Source organism: Tursiops truncatus, chromosome 6, assembly GCF_011762595.2.
Source record: "Tursiops truncatus isolate mTurTru1 chromosome 6, mTurTru1.mat.Y, whole genome shotgun sequence".
Classification (NCBI taxonomy): domain Eukaryota; kingdom Metazoa; phylum Chordata; class Mammalia; order Artiodactyla; family Delphinidae; genus Tursiops; species Tursiops truncatus.
This window is the reverse complement of record NC_047039.1, coordinates 55358837-55379989: the sequence shown is the minus strand read 5'-3', so window position 1 is coordinate 55379989 and position 21153 is coordinate 55358837.

The following is a 21153-nucleotide window of genomic DNA, read 5'->3' as shown; positions in this document are numbered from 1 at the left end:
AATGTAATGTCTGGTTGTCTCCCCAATAGTGATACTGTTGTTGATTGTTGAGTTAGAGGGTCATTGCTCATTGTAAAATTACACATTTCCTGTAGTAGGAAATGAAGGGTAATCTGGACTGTAAAACTATGCAATCATGCATATATACGTTATGCCCAATGATTAATCCAAAATTTAAAATATTTTCTTCAGATTGAAACACACATAAAGGACCAAGCAAGACTTACAAAAATAAAGGCATACCTTTGCACATATTAATGAAACTCTGGACCATCCAATATAAAGAAAAAAATCTTAAAAAAGAAAAAGGTACACTAACAATGAAATATCAGAAAGAGAAATTAAGGAAACAATCCCATTTAACATCACATCAAAAAGAATAAAATATGTAGGAATAAACCTACCTAAGGAGGCAAAAGACTTGTACTCCAAAAACTATAAGATGCTGATGAAAGAAACTGAAGACAACACAAAGAGATGGAAAGACATACAATGTTCTTGGACTGGAAGAATAGAGATTGTTAAAATGACCATACTACCCAAGGTAATGTACAGATTCAATGCAATCCCTATCAAATTACCAATGGCATTTTTCACAGAACTAGAACAAATAATTTTAAAATTTGTATGGAAACACAAAGAAACCCAAATAACCAAAACAATCTTGAGAAAGAAGAATGGAGCTGGAGGAACCAAGATCCCTGACTTCAGACTATACTACAAAGCTACAGTCATCAAAACAGTATGGTACTGGCACAAAACAGACACATAGATCAATGAATCAGGATAGAAATCCCAGAATCAAACCCACACACTCATGGTCAATTATCCATGACAAAAGAGGCAAGAATATACAGTGGAGAAAAGACAGTCCCTTTGATAAGTGGTGCAGGGAAAACTGGACAGCTACATGTAAAAGAATGAAATTAGAACATTCTGTAACACCATATACAAAAATAAACTCAAAATGAATTAAAGACCTAAGTGTAAGACAGGATGCTATAAAACTCCTACCAGAAAACATACGCAGAACACACTTTGACATAAATCGCAGCAATTATTTTTTGGATACATCTCCTAGAGTAACAGAATCAAAAGGAATGATAAACAAATGGGACCTATTAAGCTTAAAATCTTTTGCACAGCAAAGGAAACCATCAACAAAACAAAATGACAACATGCTGAATGGGATAAAATATTTGCAAAAGATGTGACTGAAAAGGGATTAATTTCCAAAATATACAAACAGCTTATACAGCTTAATATCAAAAAAATAAAAAAATAAAAATATGGGCAGAAGACCTAAATAGACATTTCTCCAAAGAAGACATACAGATGGCCAATAGGCACATGAAAAGTTGCTCAACATAACTAATTATTAGAGAAATGCAAATCGAAACTACAATGAGCTATCACCTTACACTGGTCAGGATGGCCATCAACAAAAAGTCTATGTATAATAAGTGCTCGAGAGGGTGTGAAGAAAAGGGAACCCTCCTACACTGTTGGTGGGAATGTAAATTCGTGCAGCCACTGTGGAGAACAGTATGGAGGTTCCTTAAAAAACTAAAAAAAGTCACCATATGATCCTGCAATCCCACTCCTGGGCATATATTCAGAAAATACAAAAACTCTAATTCAAAAAGATACATGCACCCTAATGTTCACAGCAGCACTATTTATAATAGCCAAGACATGGAAGCAACCTAAATGCCTGTCGACAGATGAATGGATAAAGAAGATATATATATATATATATATAGATATATATATAGATATATATAAACATATATATATGTATATATATATAATACTCAGCCATAAAAAAGAATGAATTAATGCCATTTGCAGCAACATGAATAGACCTAGAGATTATCATACTAACAGAAGTAAGTCAGACAGAGGAAAACAAACATCATATGGTATCACTTATATGTGGAACCTAAAAATAATAATACAAGTGAACTTTCAAAACAGAAATAGATTCACAGAAATAGAAAACAAACTTATGGTTACCAAAGGGGAAAGAGGGGAGGGGTAAATTAGGAATTTGGGATTAACAGATACACACTATTATATATAAAATAGATAAACAACAAGGACCTACTGTATAGCACAGGGAACTATATTCAATATCTTGTAATAAACTATAGTGAAAAATAATCTGGAAAAGAATATATATATGCATATACATACATATATAATGTATAACTGAATCACTTTGTGCACTTGAAACACTGTAAATCAAATATACTTCAATTTTTTTAAAGTGTATAATTAAATTATACATTTATAATTATAATTTAAAGATATAATATATAATGTAATTATATATTATAATCTATAATTATAAATTAAAGAAAAAAAAGTAAAGCAAAAGGTAAAGCGAAGAACAGAAGAGAAAAGACACAGTGGGACAGAAATTATTTTAACAGCAGAATTCTCATTGGATTGAACAGATTCCAGAAGAAAATGAAGTAAAATCTTCTAAGTTTTTATGAAAAATAATTATCAATCTAAAATGGTATAGTAGCTAAGATATCACTTAAAAGTGAAGGCAAAATAAATTTTACCATCTGCATCTTTCATTGATAGAAAAACTTATGTATTCTGTTCAGAAGAAATGTTACTAAAACCACGATGCAAAGTACATTATGCCAGAAAACACAAAATTGAATTATAGTCACAGCTCTTGTAAGAATGACAGGAAGCCACCTTTCTTAGGTCATAGGGAGAGAGTGACTGTCTGAACCTGAAGACACAGTGACTGTGTGGAGAGGGTCTCCTGACCAGAGCTGTTACTTTGGTAAAAGGACTAAGCTAGGGAGGAGGGAGGAGACTGGAAAATAAATATCCTGATATCAATTTCCTCACCTTAAACTGAAGGTCATAGAAACCTATTAATGGAGTGCATATATTTCAGTCTCTAGGGACAAATAAGGGGTGAAAATGGTGGAAAGTAGATCAGGAATGGCAAACAAAAATAGCTCATCTCCTAAGACTACAGACTTGCTTTCAATATCCGGTTCTAGTATTATGTATTTAATAACATCTGTTACTCAAGCCCATTTTGAACATGCGTTTGTACAGTTCCATGTATTAAACGGTAAGAAAATGTCTGAAGAGTTGGGGAAATCCAAGAGAAAATTAAAAAATGGGAAATGCAAATGCATATGAAACAATTTTCAACTTCTTCTACTGCAACTTATAATTGTAAATAATTTTTTTAAAAAATTAAATGGAAACATAATTTAGAAAATTAAGAAACAAAAATTCAAACACGTGAAACAACTGTCAAATTCACTATCACCAAGTTATATTAAATGATAATTAGATACTTTTTTTTCATTTTGTATTGGCAGATTCTTACATGCCACTCACTTTACCATAACATTCTATATTATACACTTCTCAAGCATACATATGATAGAAATGATATGGAAATCTATATAGACAGCATAAAATTTGGTAATTGTGTCTCAGTCATTCCTAGGAATCTTTAAGGGAATATATAAAGAATGGTTATTTATGTAAACATATTCACTGTCCACTGCATTAAGTTGAACAATAGTAAATTACATTAACTCCATATAAAGGAATATAAATTTTGTTAACAAAAATTTTTAAGTGAAATCTAATAAGTGACCATTATGCAGAAAAGAAAGGAAATGTAACAAAGGGTAACAGTGGTTAAAGTAATTAGATAAAAAATATCAGTCAAATTTGTTCAGTCAAAAGGTGTATATCTATGTATATCTATATCTCTATATAGATATATAGAGATATATCTTGAAGGGGAGAATAATCTGCCACGATAAAATGTGTCTCTTTAGCTTGTGGATTATTTCGAGTATTATTTCGAGCTGAAAATAATCAAAGCCCAAAAGACACAGGAGGAAACTTTAACCTTCCCCCAACTGCCTAAAAGAATTTAGACAGAGGGCTTGTTCCTGGAATACAGCTATTACCACAGAGATCTATAAAGAATATGAAGTAGATGTAGTGGGGGGAACTCAGCAGGGCCTGCAGATTAGAGTCCACTCTGTCCCATTGTCTCTGCAAGGCCCCGGTAACGTTTGTTCACCAAATATTTGCTTTTTCCTTCTCCATGTGAATTGCCTTCCTCCCCTCTGAAGTTCCAAACCACTACTCCCAACATCCTCTCTTGTTTTTAGCTGAAGATGGTATTTAAGGTGAAGGTTTCTGCCATTTCCGCAAGTTACTCAGTTCTCCTGAGTCTCTCTCATGTATACATGTTATTAAACTTTCGTTTGATTATTTGCCCGTTAATCTGTCTCATGTCAATTTAATTTTTAGACCAGTCAGAAGAACCTAGAAGGGTGGAGGAAAATGTCTTTCTTCCTGACAATCTCCACACACAACATGTATATGTAACCACACAGCATAGAGAAACTTTATCTGTGCAATAAAATTGAGCTTACTAGTTTATGGTTACATCTTGTATGTGTGTGTGTGTGTTTGTAGGTACACGTGTACCTTTGTGTACTTTCTGTGTAAAGGAATTTATAATACTTTTTATGGGTGCCAAGTTTTCTATGTGTCATTCAGAAAGTGCCTAGGCTTTTGTTTGTGTTTTTCTTCTTAGTAATCAAACTAAACTTCATGAACAAAGAAATAAACATTTTCCCTAGCAATGCAAAACAAAGGGAAAGCTTCCTTCAAGTGTTTAAATCTCCTTTAAAAAAAAATCTATTATAAGCCAGAATGCCATCAGGGTAATAGTTGCATTGAGTCAAGCATCTGATTCTTGTGGTAGACATGGTATAATGATGACTAGGAAACAATCCATCTTCTTCTTGACAGGTGACCTATTTTAGAATCAGGAAGGCCATCATTCAAGAGAAGTTACTTCAGCCATGTTGTTCCTTTAATCATCGCTTACAATTTGCTTGGATGATTTGCAGGACAAGGGCTTTTTGGTTTTCCTTTTCTAATTATACTCATATATATATATATATATATATATATATATATATATATATATAAATAAGAGTTTTCAGTTTTTAAATAATCAATTTTGGAACTATAACAAGCAGGTTACAAATTTAATTAATTTATCAGGATGTATGATTTTCTGTAAATTTATTTTTATTTAGAGTTTATCAGTTACCATTTTTTGTGTATTTTATTTGAAGTTCACATATGCAGAACACTAGAAAGGAGGATATATATGAAAAATTACCTAATCAATTGTTAAAATTCTGCAACTGCTTTATTTTCTAAATATTTGATATCCATTAAGTTTCTAAAAATTTTCATCAATCTCGTTTAAGATAAATGGTCAGTCAGCAAACCATTCTCTTTTGAGATCTATATTTACTTTAATATCCACAAAGCAAACGTAAGTGAGCATCAGAAGGGCCCTTGGTGTTCTGCTATTGATGTCTTAGCTCTAACATAAAAGTAGCAATTTAGCATCATGCTATAAATAGAAAAATATAGTGGACAGCATTGGCTCATCTTATGTTTTTAATATTCTCTTCAGGGTAAAGTATGACATAACTTAATTACAGTGGTGGAGCTTTCACTGTAGGGGATTTTGTTGTTATTTCATTTTACAATCAAGTAATTAGCTTCTCTACTGGATGGTTTACTGTATGTTATTAATTAAGCTATCCACTGGAATAAAAGTTTACTTAAAAGTTAGTGAAGACACTCCTGTTATAACATTAAAGAAGGCAGCAAATACAATGCGAATTCATACTATGTGATTTTATCAACTAAACATATATACATTTCTCTCTCTAAAAAAGTTACAACATATTCACTCGAGATTTACATCTAGATCATCCGAATATACGTATGTTGTAGCTTTTTGAGTGTGTTAGGTTATAAAATCAAAGTTAAAGACAGTTATAAATGAGAAAAAATTAGTTTTTAGTCTTTAGTGTTTTAAACATGAAAGCAAATTTACAGGATTTATCTAGATGTCTAAATGTGTGTATTAATACTATGGCATTCCACCTTGATGACTAGTTAATTAAAAAACCCATATTCTTTTTACTACTAAAATTCAGTGAATAATTTAATAGATTAATATAATGCAAATGATTTAGTAGTACTGTAGTTTACTGGTTTGGGGTTAAAACTCTAATTCTACAGGATACTAAGAATGATCTTGTGATGAACAAGTACAGTGAATATCTGAACCTGAACACCTGAACCTTACTGTGTCATGAACTGTGGAACTCAGTGGCCACAAATCCTCCTATGGAGTTCTTGTGCATCTATCATGAAAGACAGGTCACAAACCAATTGTTATAATTCATTACATAACTGCCAGTGTGGAAGTCACATGAGATGTAAATCTCGAGTGAATATGTTGTAACTTTTTTAGAAAGGGAAATGTAAATATGTTTAGTTGAGAAAATCACATAGTATAAATTTGCATTGTATTTGCTGCCTTCTTTAATATTATAGCAGGCGTGTTTTCACTAACTTTTCAGTAAACTTTTATTCCAGCAGATAGCTTAATTAACTGCAACGGTATTGAAGGGAGGATAAACAATGGGGATCTGACACAGTTTGTGATGGTGTCAGAACAGGCTTCTCCCTTGTTGAGCTTTCTAGCCCAAGAAGCGAAGGATAAGCATGAGTTGGTAAATGGGGAGGAGGAAAGCATCCCATGCAGAAGGAACAGCAAGTGCTGAGGTCTAGAGGGAGGAGATCCATGGGACGTGTGAAAAAATGAAATTTCTGGTATGATTTGATAGAAGATGGCGAGTAATCATTCTAATCATTCAACCACTCACTAGCATGTGACCTTGAGCTAGTCACTGAAGCTTTCTGAATGAAATTTTCTTTTTTGAGAAACTTGAGAGTTTCCCTAGAACTTGTTATTAAATAATTTTTAGATTGAACCACATAAATTGCCCTTTGTATAGATAAAAAATAGCCAAATATTTGCAAATTTATATGGTTTGGCCTAATGTAATTTTAATAGGTGCTACTGAGTTTATAGTCAGGAAAAGTTATTGAATTTCTATAATTAAACCAGATCAATAGCAGACAAAAACGTACTTAGGAAACACACCTCCTACACTGTTGGTGGGAATGAAAATTGGTACAGCCACTATGGAGAACAGTATGGTGGTTCCTTAAAACTCTAAAGATACAGTTACCATATGACCCAGCAATCCCACTACTGGGCATATACCTGGAGAAAACCATAATTTCAAAAAATACATGCACCCCAATGTTTTTTGGAGCACTATTTACAATAGCCATGACACGGAAGCAACCTAAATGTTCACTGACAGATGAATGGATAAAGAAGATATGGTACACATATACAATGGACTATTACTCAGCCATAAAAAAGAACAAGATAATGCCATTTGCAGTGACATGGATGGACCTAGAGACTGTCATACGGAATGAATTAAGTCAGACAGAGAAATACAAATATTACATGATATCACTTACGTGTAGAATCTAAAAAAATCGTACATGTGAACTTATGTACAAAACAGAAACAGAGTCACATATGTAGAAAACAAATGATTACCAAGGGGGAGAGGGGGAGATAAATTGGGAGACTGGGATTGACATATACACACTACTAGCTATAAAATAGATAACTAATAAGGACCTACTGTATAGCACAGTAAACTGCTCAATACTCTGTAATGACCTATATGGGAAAAGAATCTAAAACAGAGTGTATGTATGTATATGTATAACTGATTCACTTTGTTGCACAGCAGAAACTAACACAACATCGTAAATCAACTATACTCCAATAAAAATCAATTAAAACAAAATTTAAAAAATAAAATAAATTTTAAAAATGAAAAAAAAAACATGCCTCCTCTTTTGAACTGAATGTTGCAAACTCACAATTTTAAGCTTCTGGGAGAGCTGAGTTTTATTATCATTAGACCTTGCCTCTCAGAGTCACTTGTCTGATGATGTCTGTATTTAAAAGAGTGGGTAACTGACTATTGCTGTTTTTTGCACTGCTTTGGCTGTCTAAATCAAGTCAAGACAAATTATACCTTGGCTGTGTTGGCAATAGTTGGTGCACTTTAGTGAACTATCCTTTGATGGTTGGATTACACTTGCCTTGCTACTTCAATGTAAATGTAATTTGAGAGGCTGTTGCCTGTTCCTCATAAGTGTTGTGACTTGAAGAAAAAAATATGTCACCCTGGCTTGTTGGCTCTACTTGGAAAAGGCATAGAACTGTCACCAGTGAGAAGGAGGAAAATGTTTCATCATCTACATTAAACTCTAAGGACCTACAAGATCTGCTGTGTAAACAAAGTTAAGTACTTTTTGTTCACTAACTTTTTGCAACTCTAAAATAAGAGGTGCTCTCGGCCCCATTTTTTCATAGTTATTGAAGATTATTGTTTAAAAGAGAAAGTTTCCCCTCAAGAAAAGAATGGCTTATCACTTCTGTCACATATCAGAAAAAAAGGCAAAACAAATATCCCATTAAGAAAAGAAATGATGGAAAATGTTCACTATGGAATAAAACTTTATCCTCTGAAAATACATTACACTTGAAATAACTTCTATTTTTAGATGAGGATGACTTTGCACTTAGAAAATAGAGAAATAATAGTAATACAACAAACAGAAATCACTTCCAAAGATCTCTTTAATTAGTCACAGGGAATATGAACATCAACTAAGTTGTGACCCTGAAAAAAGGAAAGTGGATTTTATTTTACTTTCAGCTTCATGGCCATTTAAAATATGGGCTTGGAGAATGTAGTTGCACTTTATATTCAGTGCAGAATATTATTAAGGTTATTTTGTATATGATTATTATAATACCTCAAGATATCAAAAAATAACGCATACCTATTATGAAACATTTTCATTTCTTCATTTAATACTTAAAACAAAAGCAATGACAAAACCCCACGTTGGCATGGGTATTCAGATTGATGTTCACATTATGATCTTTATCACAAATTATGATTTTTATCTGGTTTCTTTTTAATGAGATAAAGTCATAATGTATTGGCTCAAATCTAGTAGGAATTGTTATTTAGGTGGTTATTTCCTGTTCTTGATATTGTTTTTCCTATTGCCAGTTTTTCCCATTTCACTTCCATCTGTATTTCAGATTTTAGTAATAGATTATGTGCCAGACATAGTGTTTGTCGATGATGTGAATTTTCATTTCCTTCTGAGCTTTCATGTGTATTTTAGTGAGAAGGTGGGGGAGGTTGTATTGACAGATATACGCAAAATGCAAATTTGAACCAGATTTCAAATATAATCTTTAAGTTATATTTAGATTTAAAAATTTTATGACTCTAAGAATGGGTGGATATAAAGATAAAAGGAATAGAATAAGTGATAGGCAATAGGAAACAATGGTGTCACATTTACAGATAAAACATTTAGTAATTTCAATGCATTAGAAAATATTATAAAATAATATAAAAAAAGGGAAAAGATACGTGACATACAATGACATGGAGAAGGAAAAACAGTAAATTCATGGCAATGCATTAATTTTCTTTGTAAAACAGAATAGATTAGATATGATCACTAGGCTCTAAGCCAGACTGACCAGTAAGCATATATTTGAATTAGGTCATATTTGCTCATTTTGTAATTTTCTCTAAAAGTGCTCTTTGGTCCAGGAACTAGGGTGGGGAACTAATATGTGAGGTTGATTCAGGATTGAATACTGGATGACAGTTCAGTAAAACATTTGAACACAACAGAATTTTAATAAAAGGTAAACACTAAAATGATCGAAGCAGTAAAGTAAGCTTGAAATAGAATTGTGTGGGGGACTTCCCTGGTGGTCCAGTGGCTAAGACTCCATACTTCCAATGCAGGGAGCCTGGGTTCAGCCCCTGGTCATGGAACTAGATCCCACATGCTGTAACTAAGAGTTCGCATGCTGCAAACAAATGATCCGCATGCCACAACTAAAAAATAAAAATAAAAAAATATCCCACGTGCAGCAACTAAGACCCAGCAAAGACAAATAAATAAAATAAATATTAAAAAAGAGAAATTGAGTTATGTGGACCCAGAGAGTGGGGAGATTTATTTTTTAAAAAGACAGAAAGCTAAAGTTATATTGATGATTGATAAGTGTATGTGCAATGAGATTTTGGTGGGGGTGGATATGACACCACACTTGCTGGAAAGGCTGTTTGTTGACAAGTCCCAAGGTGACTCTGTGAGGGTTAACAGCTAAGGTAGAGAAGAATTAAAGATAAGTGAATCAAAGGAGGGCAAGAAACAGACATTAGTACCTCTCAGATGGGACTTCAATTTGGATATTAACATTGCCGAGAATGACCAGTGTTGGAGAAAAGAGACTCAGGTACTGCATTTGCTAGGGAAGTTGTAAATGGATCAGGGGAAATAAAAAATTGTGGTGAAATGATTTGGAAAGGGAGGTAAAATAGGATAGCAATCCTCCCCTCTCGCACACATATATACTGGACAAGTGTCCTCAAGTTCTGAAATTTTGTTTTATGCATCCAAATATTCCTAATATCTAACTCAGCACTTAGGATAAGTACATTTGCAATGAAATTTAGTTGAATGAATAAATGAAAGCCTTTCACAACAGCTGAGATAATTAGTGCTTACTATGGGTTATCATTAAACTGTACATTTTACATGTGGTCATTAGTGCTTTTCATTAAATATTTATAAATTTCCATCTCATCACATGTTAGAAATGCATTCCCCCCACCCTTTGTAGTTAGACGTATTATATGACCTGCTGTTGCCAACATAATGTGAGAAAAATTCTTTAGGAGCCAGAGTGTGATCTATTGCCATCTCTTTCCTTCTGACACAGCTACTAGCAATATTTGAGTTGACGGAGGCACCACAGACTTGTTTCTCTGATTGAGGACAACATGCAATGAAGTCTCTAGCTGCTCTGCGATGGTGGAAGCTCTCTTGCTATTCTATATGCTTACAAGAACGGAGCCCTCAGCCAACTGGCAAGAGACATAGAGCATGAAGCAGAAATATATCTCATTGGTATAGACTACTGGCATTCTGGGATTAAATGTTACTGTCACATAACCTAGCCTATCCTAACATATATGAAAGAGAGCGTCCGCGTACAGTGTAAAAGGTGGGTATCAATGCCTTCATCATTACAGATGAGGAAACCGGCTCAATAATGCTAAGGAAGAGTGAAGGAAATGTTGAGGTGTTATTTCATCCTTTATAGCCTGAAATGTTGGCCACCTTGATGACACACTAGTCCAAACATAGTTGTGGAGTTCAGAAGCATATGTTCCAAGGATTCCTGTGACCTAGCTAGAATTCATAACAGTGCCCAGAGCATTAGTAGAATTTCAGCAACACAAATTCTGAGTATTTCTGACTAGAAGGATTTGAAATTTCTAAAATGATCATAAAGGACTAACATAAGTATATGTGGATGATATGTACAGATGAGTTGAAAATTAAATACTTAGAAATATTTAGAGAAGAGAAGGAAATGTTCAGAAAAAAGAGTTGCTAACCCTGGATGTCATGACTTAATCGTTTTCTGTAATGTTTAGAAAATAATCCACATCTCACCATTTTATTACATTAAACCAAACAATTATAATCTTGAAAATGCGTAATTTTTAAAGTTCTTAAAAATTCATGGCTACATTTTCCTCCACTTTCTTTATGTTCAAAACTTTACATTTAAAAGTCAGACTTCTATTTTAGATTTCAGATAGTATATTATCAAAGGAACATAAAACATTTAAATAATCCTTGCTCTCCCTCACAGGTGATTTACATGTCAGACAGTTTTATATGAATCTTTGTACATTAAAAACATGCACATATAGGAGGCCTTATGAGATGAATTCACATTTATAAACAGAGAGAGAAGGATATTAAGGACAGATGTTACAGCTGGATATTGAAAACAAAGCCATAAAAATATAAAACATGTACTTCACTTTTTCATAAAGTTATCTCATTCTCTGGCAAGCAATTTCAATTAGTGACTATTCAACCAAATCCAAGTCACTCAGATATTATAGTTTCTTAACTGAAAATTGACACTGTTAATGAGACTTTTGTCTCCAAGTGATTAATTTGTGATCATACTTATGCCATACTCTTAGTTAAGACTCAATAAATAGATGTCAAAAAAACATAGGAAAATGAGTATAACTTTTATAATTTGAGGAAATTCTCCCTTTTTCATATTATCCTTTCTACCACTGTAAATTAAGTAAATCTTCAATTGAATCACTGAGAGTAAGGCTTAGTTTCAGGTAAAAGGATTTATACTATATCCTTACTTAATTCGTTTCTACAATCCTCAGGATCCAATTCCTGGAAGGAGCTAAAAGCAAAACTCAGCTATTGGAATTCTCTTTGCAAACTGTCTCCCAAACAAGCCAGAATTCTGAATGCTGATACTGATTGCCATCTAAAGGGATCTTCAAGGAGAAATAGTAATGCTCTCATAAATTCTAGCGTCTTTCTATGACAGCTCAAGATTCTTGCTAGAATTCCTGCTTCACAGTATACCTAGTAAAAGTTAATATAAAAATACAAGAATATAAAAATAATGCAAATAAATTTCAATAACATTTAAAATTCTTCTTTTGGTCTAATGCTAGTGGTCATATAAAAGTTACTTTTGTACTTCTTTGAAATTCTAAAAGGTGCCCATATACTACCATAATTAAAATGTTAAATAATAAAATAATTCATTATCAATCATACTTAAAGAAGAAATACTATTTAATGGTAAAGAAAAATATGACTTTCATCCTCATACATAAAAAACAAAACCTGGGCTTCCCTGGTGGCGCAGTGGTTGAGAGTCCTCCTGCCGATGCAGGGGACATGCGTTCGTGCCCCGGTCCGGGAAGATCCCACATGCCGCGGAGCGGCTGGGCCCGTGAGCCATGGCTGCTGAGCCTGCGCGTCCGGAGCCTGTGCTCCGCAACGAGAGAGGCCACAACAGTGAGAGGCCCGTGTACCACAAAAAAAAACAAACAAAAAAAAAACCCAAAAAAACCCTCAGTTTCGGAAAATTAGCAAAATGTGGTAAAGCAAGATAATACTATATTAACATGTTTATTAATGTCCAGAAAAGTAATGGAAACAAAGTTACAAGGAATAAGGAGAGGAACATCTTCTAACTGCTGGAAAGAATGCCTTGGTGTCTTTTTAAAGCATGCATGTTTTATAATGGCTACTATCTTGGTCATGTTTTTAAGCACACAACTATCACTTGTGGTAAGATCAGTAAAAAAAGCAAGTTCTCTTAGGTTTTGCATAAGCTAAAAGCAATTGAACCAAACATCCCATAATTATGTATGAGATTTTAAAAATATTTTTCAAATCCATAACAACTTAGTTTAATGAAACTCAAGTTACAATCAAATGGAGAAATCTGATAAAATAACAACCACCTTATCTCTTTGAACTACTTTGCTCATTGTTCTTCTCATATATTAATTAGATTACAAAGATTTTTCTTGTAGAAATTACTGAAGAGAAAGTAGACAGAAACTAATAACACTCATAGTATGAAGTATGAGAATATATATGTCTTGGTTGTTAGATACCTGTACTTGCAAAGGAGCTAGAACTCTTGAGTTGTTATATTTGTTGTATTAGCTCTTTACTCAGTTATCTCCACTGCATGGCTTCCTTTTTTATTTTTATTTATTTTATTTAGCTTTCTAAGATTTAAAATGTAGATGTGGAGAGAGAGAGAGACAGAGAGCACTGTAGTTTAGCACAAGATCAAATCAATGTGTTGCATGTTAAAACAAAGCAAGGGAGAAATCAGTGGTGTAAAATTGTATCCTGGTTACTAAAAATACTTTATTTTCCTTAGAAATAGGTTACTTATGGTGAACTGCGAAGAAAAAGTGACCTAAATAAGATTCACGATGCTTGCATCATTTATTTATTCCTTAACCATTTAGAAACATCTAATAATGATCACTATTGGTTGTTGAGAACTTACTGTGTGTCAGATGCTTTATATCTAAGGGTTATAACTACCAAGCATGGCAGCTACTGCCAGTCTCATTAAACTGATAAAAAAACTTCAGGTTTACGTATGCTATGTAACTTGTCCCAGCTCTTAGAGTTGGTATGTGCTGCAACTGGGATTTGGGCACAGGTTTGTCTGATTTCAATTCTGTACTCTTTTCTACTGTACCGTGCTGGACATTAGTCACAAGGAAATTTTGCTCAAATTCTAATAGGAAGGAAAGCATAAAAATTTAAGAAAGAAAAATTGTGTTGGTATAGAAGAAAAAGCACAGACCTCTGAAATTTGGCCTATAAATCATGTGAACACAGTATTAGAAATGATTCTCATGTCACACGTCACATATCACACACATAATGCAATATGTAGTCAAAATTCTAGCTCAAATTCATAAATATATGTATGCAGAAGAGGTTAAAAATCAGTGGATCACCCTATACATGAATCAGTCTTGCAATAAATCACTGCAAGAAGAGTAATCTGGAATAACAATTCCTGGTCATTTTTAGCACTATTAAAACATTGAAAATCTTAAAAAGAATAACTGGCAGTATTTTTGAAACCGTACTCACTGATCCAAAAATACTTTATTTTTCCTTTATTTACTTGTTAATCTCTTATACATTCTGATACAAGTTCTAATATTCTAATGGGGTGGCAGTGACCTTGATTTCTGAGCAGGTGACTGTGAGCTGCCATAAATCTTGGAATTACAGAAAGAGAGAAGTAAAACAGTATATTTGGTATCTGTTTAATACTTACATGAAATAGTCTTATTTTATTTTTATACTCAGAAAAGTTGAGGCACAGAGAGAAAGTCAAGGACATGACTAAGGTCTCATAACTATTAAACATCTGAAGCTAGGTTTAGTCCATATCTACCTAACCGAAAAGAACAAGCTACGCTTACTACACTGTTGAGTCCCTTCAAAGAAGATAATATCCTCAACTCCTCCAATAAAATTAAACAAATAAGCAAACAAAATATAAGAGAAAGATAGAGAGCCAAAGAATATAGAAATAGATGACTGATCACTTTCCTCTTTTGCTGTCCTCTCTGGATCTCTCTACCTGTTCTGTGAAATTCGACACCAAGGGTCACTGCCAGCATCAGGATACACATTTTAAATAATAATTATTTAAGATAGCTTAAAGAAAACTTCTTGATAATTTTGATTGCAAACATAGATTTCTCAGTGTAATAAGGCAATGGCTAGATTTTGATGATACCTTTGGTTGATTTTTAAAATACCCATCTATTTGCAATAAAATCATTACCCCAAATCTGCTGTTTCCTGTAAAGTCTTTAACATTAAAATTTACAGTATATATTCTATAACAAGCATATGATCTGCAGAAGAAAAAGAATAAATTTTCTTTTTTCTGTTAGCTTCTTTGACAGTAGACAAGAAATGTACTTTCCATTTTGTCCTGATCACTAGGAAGCTTAGAACTAACTGTTGGCCTTCTGTCTTTTACTGTCTTTGTTTGTGTGTGTTTATGTGGGTGCATGTATTTTTATTCTAATATATCAAAAATAATTTTAGCACTTGGTTTATACAAACAAACATGCAAAATAAATATGTGAGAAATATCTGGTGTCATAACAGATGCCCATTTTTTAAACATTCTTTGTTAATGTATTTTATTAAAAGATGTCTTAAGACAGCTCACTTTTTTCTCTCTTCCTCATTGATACGATTAACTCAAGGTTATGTATATACTAAATTCTCCTTATATTAGCTTTTCTCTTTCTTCTTCTCTGAAGGTTTAGAAACTGTGTTCATTATAAAGACATTTTAGAGATGTTTTACTATATCATCCTAAAGGATATTCTTGTGCCATCACTACTATTATCTGACAGTGAACTAAGTTTGCATGTTTTGCTGCGGCACCATAGCTGCAATTAATCTTAAGTAGAATATATATGGTGGCTTCAGTTTAATTCTTAATGGGTTATACTGTACATAATAAAATCACCACAAAGAGTTGATCAGTAGCATTTAATTAGCAGATGACAGCCTGATCTTAAAGACTGCAATATCTAATTTCCCAAAAACATAAATATTCTTGTGAAAAATATAAAAAACATAGGAAAAACATAAAGTGGATTACTTATTTAGACTGCTTAAGCACAGACCACAGGGACAAATGGAGGGGAGGTGATTGATATTTGAAGTATTCACGGACAGTAGTGGCTAAGAGCAGGTAAAGCGTCTAATTTCCTGTGCTCAACTCCTATCTTCTCTATCTTAGCCTGAGTTGCCCAGATAGCATAACCTGAAGCAAAGATTTCAGCACCGCTACTTTATTAAAAAAATTGAAGTGAGGAAAAAACAAAATGAATCAAAGAAAGAGGGAGAGTAAATATATGAATGTGTTACTAAGCTGGCCATCACTGTCAAACATAACTCAAATTCATGAGATTAACTTCCAAAAGATAAAATAAACAAGCTTTTCTCAAGACACTTACTCCTGGGATTCGAAGATTTATCTTTGGCTCTAATCTCTGAGGATTAAATATCACCTCCTGGATTGTGATTTAATTTTCATTTCTGGGTTGCATCTGTGGAGGCCCTGAATAGATCCACATATCTCACTCATCAGGGAATAAGAGAGTGCCAAAATAGGAGACCAATGGTGTTCAGAACATCTATAAAATGAGACACTGATGGGTTTTACTTTATGAATCTTTTCAGAATCTACACAGAATGTGTTACCACAGTAGCAGCTTAGTATGGAACAAACAGTCCAAGATTCCAGAGATAATGGGGTTGAGATGATCTGCAATAACGTATAAGAAGCATCTATCTGACTGACCAGTTCTCAGATCTACTGATGCTCACCCTAATATCCAGGTACTTAATACAACATGGTACTTCCATAGTTGTAAGATGTCCTTACTTCTTCCCAAAGAGGTGAGATACAGGTCTGGTTGGTCACAGAATCTTATTTAAGAACAATATCTCCTTTAAGCCAATTCATCTGTGAAGCAGACCTGATTTTATGTTTATTCTACATCGATTGTTCACAGGAAATACTCCCAGAAGGCTGTTTAGGTGTAACCTTGAGGGAGAAATGCAAATGAAATAGAGGTTAGGTGATATGGGATTTCTGGCCACCAGTTCATCTAATTTTTCATGCTTTCTACATCTGCTCAGCTCAGATCCCTTGTACCATTTCCATCATACAATGGGTTACTGCTTCACACACTCGAAATTACAACTTGCCTGGTCTAATAATACCCACGTTAGGATAACTAGATGTCCTTACATAGGCATAGGATGTCTGGCTACTATGGCCTCGTAGTATATTAGGAATTATTTTTTCAATGATGGTTAATTTCTCAAATGTAGAAAGCTTGAGCTTGCTCTATAGCCTAGGATTTTACATGTTAATTTTCCTGCTGGAGTGTGTCAGAAATTCAATATAGCATCCTAAATATACCAGATACATCTAGTACTATCACATCTCTGGGTCACATATTTTGAGTTACAAAGCAGCTTGCATCAGAGTCTTAACTCACTACAGAATACTTCCTTGCTCGTGGCCATACCAAAACCTGCACTTTTTGGAGTTACCCAATAAAGGATCATAACAGTATTCTAAAACATGTTAAATGCTGCCTCAAAAATCCAAAGAGGCCCACCAAGCACTGTGATTAGGAAATGTGAGGTGTAATACATTTTTAATCATCTTAGAAAGAATATTCTGATATGTTCCAGTTGACGTGAACCCCCTAAAAGATTCACTTTTATGGCAGGCTCCTATATCTTCAACAGGATTTTCTTTCACCTTCTGGCATTCTGGTGTCTTACTAGGGCATATAGAACACTTGTTAGTTCCATATCATTGAGTTCAATTAGCTTGATACATCATTATAGCAGACCAGCATGATGTTCTGCAGCATAGCAAGGGGATCAGTGTTCCTGCAGAGCATGTCATGAACGTGAGCATGAGTGTTAACACAGCCCTGGGGGCAATCAGTGAATGTATACTGCTGCTCCTACTATGTGATGACAAACTGTTCTTGTTTCTCCCTATTGTCAGGAATCAAGAAGTATGCAATTGCCAAATAAATTCCTGTGTGCCAAGTGCCAGAGTTGTGTGGTACTGCACCAATAAAAATACCACATCATGCATGTAGTTGCAGTCGGGGCTACACCCTGGGTAAGTGTCCATAGTCATCTACCAATCAGGATCCATTTTTTAATTGATTTTTTTTCAGCAGCCCAGTAGGTGAATTGAATGGGGATATCACAGGAACCACTATCCCTGCATTGTTTAAGTATTTGATTGTGGTGCTTATCATTGTAATTCCTCCTGCAATATAGTATGGCTTCTTATATATCCTCCAAAAGAGAGGAGGGCTTCTGCTTTTCTTTTTCTTAACCATAATGGCTTGTAATCCACAGACAATAAATCCATGTGAAGATTCTGCCAGGTAAGTATTTCACATTCAGTTATCCACTTGGGGACCATGGAAATAACTGTAGGGTAGTCATGAGGACATGGTGGATTCACTGAATTGTGAGACAGTGAGACAAACCTGAGCTAAAACTCCATCTATCACCTGGTATCCAAAGCTTCCATTCATGGTATTTCAGACTCAGTTTACAATCCTTATCAAATAGTCCTTAAAATATCTGTCATTCCTCTTTCTCAAAACACAGTTATCCTAGCATTAAGTAAGTCCCTTTTGGAAAAATAAGAGGAACATTTATCTAATTTACTTGCAGTGATTCTACAAAGTCCATTCTCAAGGAGACCTAGATTCCCCTTCAGTCAATTGCTTCTGCGTCTGTGAACTGACTTAAGTCTGGAATTTTTGTGAGGAACCCTAATTTTCCATTTTGCTGGCTGATGTCAGTTATCAGTTCACAAGATCTCATTTTATTTATTTTATTATGTAGTTCACATAACACACTATTCTGCTTATCATCTATCTTTCCTCTAGGACACTAAGATTTATTTGCCATCATCACAGATACCTGTGTATCAAGACACCCTGATTTCTGCTCTAGCAATATCACCTATCAGAGTAGTTAAATATATCTTGTCTCTAAATATTAAGCACTGTCACCTATATTCTTCCATTCTAGAATCCTATTATTCCTACTTGTCCTGGAAAGCACGGTTTCATGGCAACATTTCCTACTGTCATTCAAGTTCTATGCGGGATAGGAACATTATGTTTCTTACGGTGTTTGTTCCTTCTTCATGCCCTGAAAAAGCATTATTCCATATTGCCTCAGTGAAGGAAATGGTCTCTGGCAACACTTTGGGAAAATAAATTAATGGTGTATTCTTAAGTTGCACATAGAAATCTATTCTTAACACTGCCAGTTTCTTGAGTATTTCTTTCCTCCTTCATATCTTGGCAGGGAAGTACTGACATCCCCACCTAATTTTCTGTAGGCTATCATTATGTCCAAGCTTTGAAGAATTAACTCAACAAATTATGAGGACTGACTCTACTTCTTGACAGAACATTGACTTTCACTTTAGGAGTGAATGCTTCAAACTCAATAAATTCTCATTTATTATAATGTTTGCTTTGGTGTGCTGCCCAGTTCTCCACTCAAGACTGAGGTTTGATTTTCCCAGCTTTGGCAGTGTTGGTTGATACCTCACAGCTGCATCTGTTTCTGAGAACTGCCCATGGCCACAGGGAGTTACCTCAAACGAATTCCTCTCCCTCTAGGGGTCAGCCCACATCAAATGATTGGTCTGTGAAGAAATTCAAAGGTCTTTTCCCTTGATTCAACTCCAGACAACTTTGATAGTCACTCAACTCCAGAGCTCCTTGAGGCACTGAGACTGCCTCTTCAAGTGCAGCACAGCAGTTCAGCTTCTCCCTTTGCCCAAACCTGTGTTCCACAGCCTTTGTAAGTGCTACTTCCAAGACTGTCCTCAGTAAAACTTTTGCATGCAATCTCTATCTCAGAGTCTGTTTTCCAGGGAAGTCAATCTAAGATGCCTGCCAGGCCTTATACTCTTTTACCCTGCTCTGACACTTCAAAGATCCACTACACAATTATCCCCCAATTCCTACCCTGTACATATTAATCAGGTCCTACAATTCCAATTTGTGATTAAATAACTTTCTCCAGTGGGAATTACTGAATTTTCATGCTTTGTAATAAGCCTAGAAACAGTAAGTGTTGGTGGGGCAGCTCCTGAAGAGCACAAACAGTATTTGGGGAGGCATTTGCCTCTATGAGGTGCATGTGTTCCAAACTAGGAAAACACTTTCTTCTGTCACAGGAGAGGAACTATTTCTGCCCTTGTTCAGAGGAAAACAGAGTTCAAGATTCTCACTCCAGTCCACACAAATGTCCCCATTCCAGTTCTTGAAATTTTGCTCTTTTCCAACCAAAGTCCTGAACTAAATAGAAGAGATCTCTCAAGGCAACATATTTGGTCTCCTTTGTAGCTCTGTCACGCTTAAAATCAAATCTGGGGTCTGATTTTCTGCAGAGTGTCCTACAGTCATAGATGTTAAGGCTCTGCATAAGTGAAGCCATAGAGGCCCTCTGGCTTTCACAGAGTGCCTCAAGTTGGCAATTGGCTGTTCTAAGCCTATCACTTTCTCTTTTAAAGCTTCCAATATCATTAACAAAAGCCAGCCCAATTCACAGTCCCTATAATTATTATTGTCCCCATACCATATAAGCATACAGCCACTGCACATCCTAAAGTCTTATCTTCCACCTGCACCTTATCCCAATTAACCACATGGGAAAGCCTTAGTAATCATGATGTCACGGCACGCCAGAGCTAATCACCAGCCCCTCTTAGCACTAGCACTGGGATTCTTATTGCTGTGAGAATGGTCAGTAATGCAGTTTCAATTCATTCCCTAAGGGTTCACTTTCTGGGGCCATTTCTGATACCAACTGTTTTAGACTGAGTTTCTTAGAGCCTGAAGCAAAGGCTTATGTGTTAATACTTTATTCAACAGCACAATCCTGGGAAGCAGGGGTGAGGGCAAGGGGAAGTGAGGCAGAGAAGAAGGGAAAGCTGATAAGTGGTGCACTCCTAAGCTGACCGCTACATAGTATTAAGTGTGATTGATTGCTTGATCTCATGGGAGTATCTCCCAAGAAGCCTTATTAATGACTGCTTCTTAGGACAGGCTATGCATGGGAGTGGAATGG